The sequence below is a fragment of the Periplaneta americana genome, chromosome 11 (genome assembly GCF_040183065.1).
Source record: "Periplaneta americana isolate PAMFEO1 chromosome 11, P.americana_PAMFEO1_priV1, whole genome shotgun sequence".
Classification (NCBI taxonomy): domain Eukaryota; kingdom Metazoa; phylum Arthropoda; class Insecta; order Blattodea; family Blattidae; genus Periplaneta; species Periplaneta americana.
Window position 1 is genome coordinate 28425706 of NC_091127.1, and position 9634 is coordinate 28435339.

The 9634-nt window shown below is 38.9% G+C and overlaps 1 non-coding gene across 1 annotated transcript; it reads left to right on the plus strand.

The window, feature by feature from the left end:
- The first annotated feature begins 641 nt into the window (after positions 1 to 641).
- TRNAT-CGU (transfer RNA threonine (anticodon CGU)) lies at positions 642 to 714 on the plus strand. Its single transcript has one exon. It is a non-coding gene; the product is annotated as a tRNA-Thr (tRNA).
- The last annotated feature ends 8920 nt before the right edge of the window (positions 715 to 9634 follow it).

Below are 9634 nucleotides of genomic sequence, written 5' to 3' on the forward strand. Positions count from 1 at the left end.
CGTGTTATCATATTGTGACCGAGTATTTAAGTTATGATACCGAGAAAGACTGTGGAATCGGACAGATAAGTAAGAGGGAGTAGAGGTGTACAAAATTCGGTATAAGAGAGAAAGGGAATGTAACTTTCTCGTCTCATTTAACCTGAGCCACAATAATTTATCGAAAGAAGGCGAAATGTGATCGTAGTAGCGGACATTACAAATGAAACGAACACACGCATTATGAACACGTTGCAGTTTCTGGGATAAATCCACCCCGAGATCACTGAATAAAGCGTCACAATAATCGAAATGAGGCATAATAAGAGTCTGTACAAGCATCTGCTTTAATTTAGCTGGATAGTGGTACAATCTTTTTAACGAGTGAAGAGTGGAAAATACTTTCTTGCATGTGTGTTTGATATGCTTGTCCCAGGTAAGGTTAGATTCAAAATGAACTCCCAGGTTTCTTACAGTTGAACTGAATGGAATGATCGCTTTATTCAGAGTCACGGGAGGAAGGTTGAGCTCCCGAGACTCTGAATAAAGCGATCATGGCAGTTGACATTGGACATATACGTCAACATAAATGTCTAACTTGGAGTCAGGCCACAAAGGGAAACATTGAAGGAGGAGGATTCGATCCGGTGCTGTGGATTGAATTCGGCGTAGCTCAGTGGTCAGAGCGCTTGGTACGTAGGACCAAGGACCCGGGTTCGATCCCCGGCGCCGGAGTGATTTTTTTTCTCAAATATTAATTGAAATGTAGTGAGATGAAGTGAGGTCGAGGATCCGCCAACAGATTACCTAGCATTTGCGTTATGGTTGGGGAAAACCTCGGAAAAAACCCAACCAGGTAGTCAGACCAAACGGGGGTGAAGTGAAGAGAGGCCGAGGACTCGTCATAGATCATCCGTCATCAGTCTCTTGGCTGAGAAAACCTCGGAAGAGTCTTATCATTTCGCGGGATTGGGTGTTTGTCCCTTGTATTGTGCTTGTCCTCTGACGTTACTGCGATAATCCTACATAGTGCTGACCACAATGTCAGAAAGCCCCGCAACGTGAGAGAGTCTAATATTGGTTTAAAGATACATACTTCCTCACATCGTTGGCTATAAGCCTGTACAAAACGAGGAGATTATTAAGATAAGAGAGAAATAATTGGAATATCCAATTACAAATTACTACTGATTCATCTTGTTTTAATATGTATAAATAAACATGTTCTTAGACTTACAAGCAAACATTCTAATGGGGGCAGATAAAAAAGTTAAATTTTTTTCTTCCACCATGTTAATAATGCCAAAAGAAGTGCTTATTTAAATTTTGGCCACTCGACCGCAATTACGAGGTTGTCCAAAAAGTGATTTTCCCTGAATCCGTTTACGAAAAAAAGCACAATTACCTGGAAAGATTTATTGAAACAGATACAGCAATTGTTGCGCTATTTGTCAACATTTTCCACACTGGAATTGAGACATTTGTCATATCAATGGATTAATTTTTGTATCCTTGTGTTGTAGAAGTCAGCCGCCTGGGATCGGACCCAGCGTTTGACAGCAGTCTGCACCTCTCTGTCGATCTCATGATACGACAAATGTCTCAATTCCGGTGGGGAATATGTTGAAAAATAGCTCAACATTTGCAGTGTCAGTTGTAATAAATTTTTCCAATGAAATTGTGTTTTTTTTTGTTAACGGTCCCTGGCGAACTTACTTTTACGGCCCTCGTAATTGCGGTCGAGTGGGCAAAATTTGTATAAGCACTTCTTTTGACATTATTAACATGGTGGAAGAAAAAAAATTAACTTTCTTATCTGCCTCCAGAATGTTTGTTAGAGTAACGTTTTTAGTTGCCTATTCTTAGTTTTTTTTTTTCGGAGGATAGCCTTAGGCTAACACTGCAGCCTTAGGCTTATTGTGCAACCTCCTTATATTTGGATGATTTTGAAGTCGTTAAGATCGCTCTTCAAGCACGTGATTCACTGCTTGGTTCCATCTTATCGATTAGACTATAGTAACCAGTTCTGACGATAACCGCAAACGCTCCACCGTCTCCATGTTACTATGTCGCCTCCTCAGATCGGTGGAATCTGTTCACATTCTCTTTCCCGAAGATGGTGTCACCGCAGATTAGTCCACTGTAGAAGCCTCTACGGCTACCTAGGGTTTGTGCAGCTCCCTCAGACAGATGGCGTCTGTAGGCGAATTCTGGAACAAAGTCTGCCACGATCACCTGGTCAATCTGAAACTATTACGATGATAGGTGAATTGAAGCTAGTGAAGGAGAAATGAATCCCAAGTCCACTGCCGAAAGTTATCCAGCAATTTTTCAGCAAGTGGTTGAGGGAAAACTTCGGAAAAAACCCCAACCAGGTAACTTGTCCCAACCAGAATTTCAATCCCGGTCTGCTCTTTTCATGGTCAAGCAAGCTAATCGTTAATCTACAGCAGTGGACATCTCTACTGTTATTCTTACCAATTTGTTACTCTGCAATCCAACCATGGTGAAGCAGCTTAATGACGGCAGAAGAAATAGAAGTAGCCCGCGAAATTATGCCCCATCATTTTTTATTTTATTTTAGTAGGTTATTATTTTACGACGCTTTATCAACATCTTAGGTTATTTAGCGTCCGAATGAGATGAACGTGATAATGCCGGTGAAATGAGTCCGGGGTCCAGCACCCAAAGTTACCCAGCATTTGCTCATATTGGGTTGAGGGAAAACTCCGGAAAAAAACCCCAACCAGGTAACTTGCCCCAACCGGGATTCGAACCCGTTCCACCTTGTCTAGCGGCCAGACGTGCTAACCGTTACTCCACAGGTGTGGACCCCGTCGTTTTAATGCATACTTTTCACTGGTGTCCGCGGTTTGAAGCTCGGTCTCCGATCGGAAAAACCACTAGGACCTCCAGTCTTGAATAATTTCAAAGAAAAATCGTTCCGGGGCCGGGTATTTAGTATTTAGTGTTATTTAGTATTTATTTATTTAATCTGATAGAGATAAGGCCATCAGGCCTTCTCTGCCCCTCTACCAGGGGATTACAACTATGAAGAATAAAATTACAATTAATATTAAATTTACAATTACAATTACAATAACAATTAAAGTACAACAAGATTACCTGATTAATGAAAGCTAGACAATTTATCATAGAAGTTAAGAACAAAGAATATTTTTGTATTTACTGAATTACAAATTAAACCTAAAATAACAAAATTCTATAGTGATGAAATTACCGGATATTGAAATATTTTGTGATAGATTAAGAGAACTATTTACAAGAAATCATGTCTAAACGAGTCTCAATTACTGAGCAAGTGCCTAGTAAGTTTGTGTTTGAATTCAATTTTATTTCGACAGTCCCTGATGCTAGCAGGTAACGAATTCCAGAGTCTTGGCAGGGCTATTGTGAAAGAGGATGAGTATGAGGAGGTGCGATGGGATGGTATTGTTAGTATTGTTTCATGGCGAGAGCGTGTGTTCAGATTGTGGTGGGAAGAAAGGTAAGTGAAGCGAGACTACAGGTACGAAGGAATAGAAAAGTTCAAGATTTCGAAGAGAAGGAGAAGTGAATGTAAATTTCTTTTCTTATCTAGTTTAAGCCAACCTATTGTTTCCAGGAATGGAGTAATATGATCATATTTACGAACATTGCTTACAAAACGTACACACAAATTATGAGCACGTTGAAGTTTCGTTTTGTTGTCGCTGGAGAGGTCAGTCTGTAAAATGTCAGCATAGTCAAAGTAAGGAAATGCAAGCGTCTGCACAAGGGACTTTTTTAAGCAAGAGGGAAGATGAATATTTATCCTTTTTAGCACATGGATAATAGAATATACTTTTCTGCAGGTTTCTGTGATTAGCATGTCCCAGTTGAGATCGATCCCGGGAACTCTAGCTGAACGTACCGGTGCGGCGCTCTACCAACTGAACTACCCAGGAACTCCACCCGACATAGTCTTAATTTTTCGTTTGTATCCACACGACTCGAGTGGGCTGACAAGACACCAGAGAGTGCACACAACCTCTGTGTGACTTGGAATTCTGGTTTTCTGTTAAAGTACCTGCAGTAAAGTATATATTAGGCAAGTCATTTTTTTCAGGTAAGGCTTCCTGTGAAGCAGACTTGTGCACTCGATGTGGGTCTCTGGCGTCTTGTCAGCCCACTCGAGTTGTGTGGATACAAGAGGAAAAATTGAGACGGTGCCGGATGGAGTTCCTGGGTAGCTGAGTTGGTAGAGCGATGGTACATTTAACCAGAGGTCCCGGGCTCGATACCCGTCTCCGGAACAATTTTTCTCTTGAAATTATTCAAGTCTGCTTCACAGGGAAGCTTTATCTGAAAAACTAGACTTGCATTATTCTAGTCGTTTGGCTAATAGTCAACTCATGAGAATAAGTTTGACCTCTGGAATTGATTCGCTGTAGTGTGCATGATTCGTGAGACCTGAGGTGGTAATTGGAGTAATACACCCTGTGCCATTTCTTTCATCACAGAAACTACCCTCATTTTCCCCTTAGGCACTAAATTTCCCTTCTCCGCCGTCTCAGCTCCTTGTTCTTTGATTTCTGGTCTCGGTAGAAGATTATTGCTACAGTCCATAAGGTTCGAGTGATACCAATCGCCCCCACTTGGTAACGAGGTAGCTGGGAAAATTACGATTTCCGCTAATTTTATTACTTTCTTTCTTTCGCCATCCTATTCTAGAAGGGTACGTCTGTGATTGCCTCCGGGCATGCGAACTGGGCATTGGGCATTCAAGCTCCCCACCTTCCTCCCCTCCAAGCATCGTAGAAATGAATGTGTGTGTGTAAAAAGGACGCACTTTTGGATGACAATAAACGTTACTGAACGAAAATATTGCATCGTATCTTAGTTACTTTACTTTAAATGATACGTGCGTATGCCGGATGGAGCATTGTAGCCTGCTTGTAAGTGTGATTAAATCGAAAGCTCTCACGCTAGGCTGTTCATAACGTTCATAACTTCAGCTAGCGTTAACCTGAAGACGTCGGCCAGTAACACATTCTGCTGGCTATGTAGATTATTTGTAGACTTCAGTGTGTGTGTGTGTGTGTGTGTGTGTGTGTGTGTGTGTGTGTGTGTGTGTGTGTGTGTGTGTGTTCGATTCATGGCAACTCTCTTAAGATTGGTAGTGAACAAAACGAGTGTGAGGTTTTTTTATATAATATTCCTGTTACTCTTTTCATTCACATTCTACCATTGCTCCAGTGCGTAGGTGGTTCATATTTGTGCTCTGACACGTTAAATGTTATTATGTTTTATTTAACGACACTCGCAACTGCAGAGGTTATATCAGCGTCGCCGGATCTGCCGGAATTTTGTCCCGCAGGAGTTCTTTTACATGCCAGTAAATCAACTGACATGAGCCTGTCGCATTTAAGCACACTTAAATGCCATCGACCTGGCCTGGGATCGAACCCGCAACCTTGGGCATAGAAGGCTAGCGCTATACCAACTTGCCAACCAGCTCTGACACGTGCGATTCAAGCGTAGTATATTGAATTAGGGCTTTTCAATATACAGGGTGTTAAAAAATAACGTTTACAACGTTTCAGGGATGATAGAAGAGGTAAAAACAAACATTTTTTTTTAAGCGACAAAACTTTAGCAGATGCGCCGTTTTGCCGCAAGAAGGCCTGAAGGGTAGATGACTTGACTTGCGTCACAGCACACAATGGTTAGTTCTGTTTGTACTGCTGTGTTTGCAGCAAGTTAAAAGGGTCCTTAACAGTCTCCGTGGTGGTAATTATTTTTTTCTACGCGACGTCCTACCAGAACTTTTAGAAAATATCCAATTGAACATCAGAGAACGAATATGGTTTCAGCATGATGGTGCCCCTCCACACTTTTATCGTCGTGTCAGGAACCACCTAAATGCTACATTCCCCGTTCGTGGGATTGGCAGGGGTGGACAGGTACCGTGGCCACCTCGATCACCGGACCTAACCCACTGGATTTATTTTTGTGGGGAGACCTGAAACGTCTTGTGTATGAGTTACCAATCCATATGGCAGAAGACTTAGTTGCTCGCGTTGTTGAAGCTGCACATGTTATTCGAGACAATGTTGGCCTTTTTGAGCGTTGCAGACTCTCCATAGTACGAAGGTACCAGTTGTGCAATGCCTTCAATGGACGGCAGTTTGAACACCGCCTCTAAAACGACAATTGGTCTCGTTCTTTATGGATTGCACTAACACTTACGTACACAATAAACGGCGCATCTGCCAAATTTTTGTCACTTACAAAATACGTTTGTTTTTACCTCCTGCATCATCCCTGATACGTTGTAAACGTTATTTTTAACACCCTGTAGAAATCTTGAAGGACATTTTACACTGGTAGATATTAAGTTTAGCTAAATTTCGGCCACGCCAATGAATTCAACGTGTGCCAAAACATAAGAATACGTCAATATATCAAAATTCAAAATTTTATAGATGTTAAGTTTTGTGAAAACGCCCCAGAATTATTCTTTAAATTTAGTTATAAGGACGCATAAATAACCTGATTAATTGGAAACATGCATTAAATTTGCATTGAATGTTTACAGTTCTTTTAATGTAAAGCGATGCGCCTATGGTCACTACCTTCACTAAATATGTTGTCCTGGGCCCGTCTCAAAGAGCGAAGAACTATTCACTCTCTCACTTTACTCTTCAGTATTGTTCAAACCTCTAACCCTAGCTACTTAGCTTCTCGTTTCCAACATTTGTCCTCATATCACGAAATAGATACTCGCTCACAACACCATATCACACTCTCCATTCCTAAACACAGAACATCCTTCTACTCTTCATCTTTCACGGTCTCTGCTGGTCATCTCTGGAACTCTCTACAACAAAATATCAGAGACTGTCGGACATTGTCTAGTTTCAAAAATAAATTAAAATTGCACTTTTTCAATTCAGATTCCTTTCAGTTATAAGCCCTTTTCTCTGCGATAGTTTTGTAAAAATATAGGCTATATATTTCTTTCCTTCCTTTTCCCTTTTTGTTCTCTTTATCACCAGATGAATTTATTATCATAGCCTGTTTATTGTGAATTTTTTTTAATATTCGTATTTCTTTTCTTTTTTTTTCATTATTTTATTACATTCCATTTTGTTATATTCTACCTTACGTTTTCCATATTAACTATTTGTACTAAATGAGTTGCTTTTACTACATTCCAATGTATTTTACTTTCTTTTTTCTATTATTGTATTATTTTCATGTTGTTTAGTGTCGATTTTATTATGCTATTACTATTTTTTTTTGTAATATGTTAGTATTCTGTTCTGTAACTTTTTGTTAAATTTTAACTGTTTGTATACTTTGTGACCTGGTAGAGTGTAAGAGAAGGCCCTATGGCCTTAACTCTGCCAGTATAAATAAAGAATTATTATTATTATTATTATTAGGCCTATTATTATTATTATGATTATTATTATGATTATGATTATTATTATTATGATTATTATTATTATTATGATGATTGTTTATTATTATTATGATTGTTTATTATTATTATGATTATGATTATTATTATGATTATTATTATGATTATGATTATCATTATTATGATTATGATTATTATTATTACGATTATGATTGTGATTATTATTATTACGATTATGATTGTGATTATTATTATTATTAGTATGATTATTATTATTATGATTATTATGATGATGATGATTATTATTATTATTATTATTATTATTATTATTATTATTATTATTATTATTATTGTCAAGGAATATGTTGGAATAAAATAATGAAATTCGAGAAAAATTTCGAACTTTCATATTCGCATCTGTACAAATTACCTTACCGCTATCAATTGCTATTAACACCAAATGGGTACTGTTGCCGTTGAGTGTTGCAGAATATGAAGACAGAATCGTGCTTACTGCAGATGTAAGCTGCTCCTCTTTCTGGAGTAGTTCGGCCCTGGGGGTGACAACTGCGCATGTTCATTATGCCAGACACAATAACCATAAACGCGTGCAGGCTTGCTACTCTGGTAGACGCTGTAAACAAATAATAGTACTCGGACTCGCCCCCGGGACTTGTGGAACAGCGCCCTCTTCCCAGGGCGTGAGAACAATTGGGAACATCTCACCACAAGAACTAGATATCCACTAGGAGCTGGACTCCTTGCTCTAAGGTCGCAATACGATGGACAGTCAGCGAATCGATATAGTACGATCTGCTTAATTTATAGCCGGAAACTCTATCAATATGAATCGCAGCTGAGAACAGACAATTCTTAGGGCTAAACCACACAAAACTATTTCAGGCTGATTGACACTGATTGAGATCCACTCCATCCATCCTTCATCGTATGATAACGCAGGATTCCTGCACGGAAATATCATATGTACTTCGGTAAATCACAATAATATATGCATAAATAATCACTTACAAGGAGAGGACACGCTCTTTATATCACAGAATTAAATAAGATTTTGTGACATGAAAGTACAAGACGTACTGTTTAAAATCATACCTGGTATGGGTGGCCAATGACCCCTAGTTTTCAAAATATTGGCTATTGTTTGTGACATACTTCCGTTAGGTGTCTAATAGGAAAACATTAGACTGTGTAACGACGTAGCTCATATGGTTGGATGCTGTGTTGTCATCCAGGCAATTTCAGTTCGACTCCTAATGCCTTCTCATTTTTTAAAGCTTGATATTATTATTATTATTGTTATTGTTATTGTTATTGTTATTGTTATTGTTATTATTTTTATTTATTAAAAAAAATTTATTCACTTTCAGTTGTCAGCTCCTATATTCAAAGCCATGTTGAAATATGCGTGGTATGCATCAAAATTAATAAACGAATGAAAAGTGTTTGTGAATGTGAATGATACCTGTTTCGCAGCAGAAGTGCGGAAAAATGTGTGTGACTGTGGACAACCTTCTTTCATTTGCTGTGCATGGTGCAGGAAATATGTATGTTTTGTGTATCTTTATGACATTTATCATAATGAATCGGGACAAAATGATGTGGAATAGCTGCTACAGAAATAGAACAGACACCAGTGACACATCTTACCTGCCTACATGAGCAATATTTCATTGTTTATCCTTTACAATACAATGTTAGCTAATTACAATTTGTTTAAAACATGATGAAGCGTTCAATACATTGAGAAATATGATATATGTAAATAGATTACTGTGATCACAATATTAACCATTATTAAAAGAAAAAAAAATAGGACTAGTTAAGATTCGAACTTAGGTTGCCTGAATAACAACTCAGCATCCAACCATGTGAGCTACGCTGTTACACCGGCTAATGCTTCCCTATTGAGCACCTAACGGAAGTATGTCATAAACAATAGCCAATATTTTCAAAACGAGGGGTCATTGGCCACCCATACCAGGTATGACTTTAAACAGTACGTCTTGTACTTTCATCTCACACAATCTTATTCCATTCGGTGATATACAGAGCGTGTCGTCTCCTTGTTAGTGATTTAAGACGGCGCTCAATCAGTCGGATCCCGGCCACTTAGTCACTCGTAATGAGTGCACATCTGCACATAGTGTGTTGGACATTGTGCCACTGTCACACATCTGTGACACAGTGCATGAGGGTTGACCACTAAAGGGAAACTAAGAGTTGGAA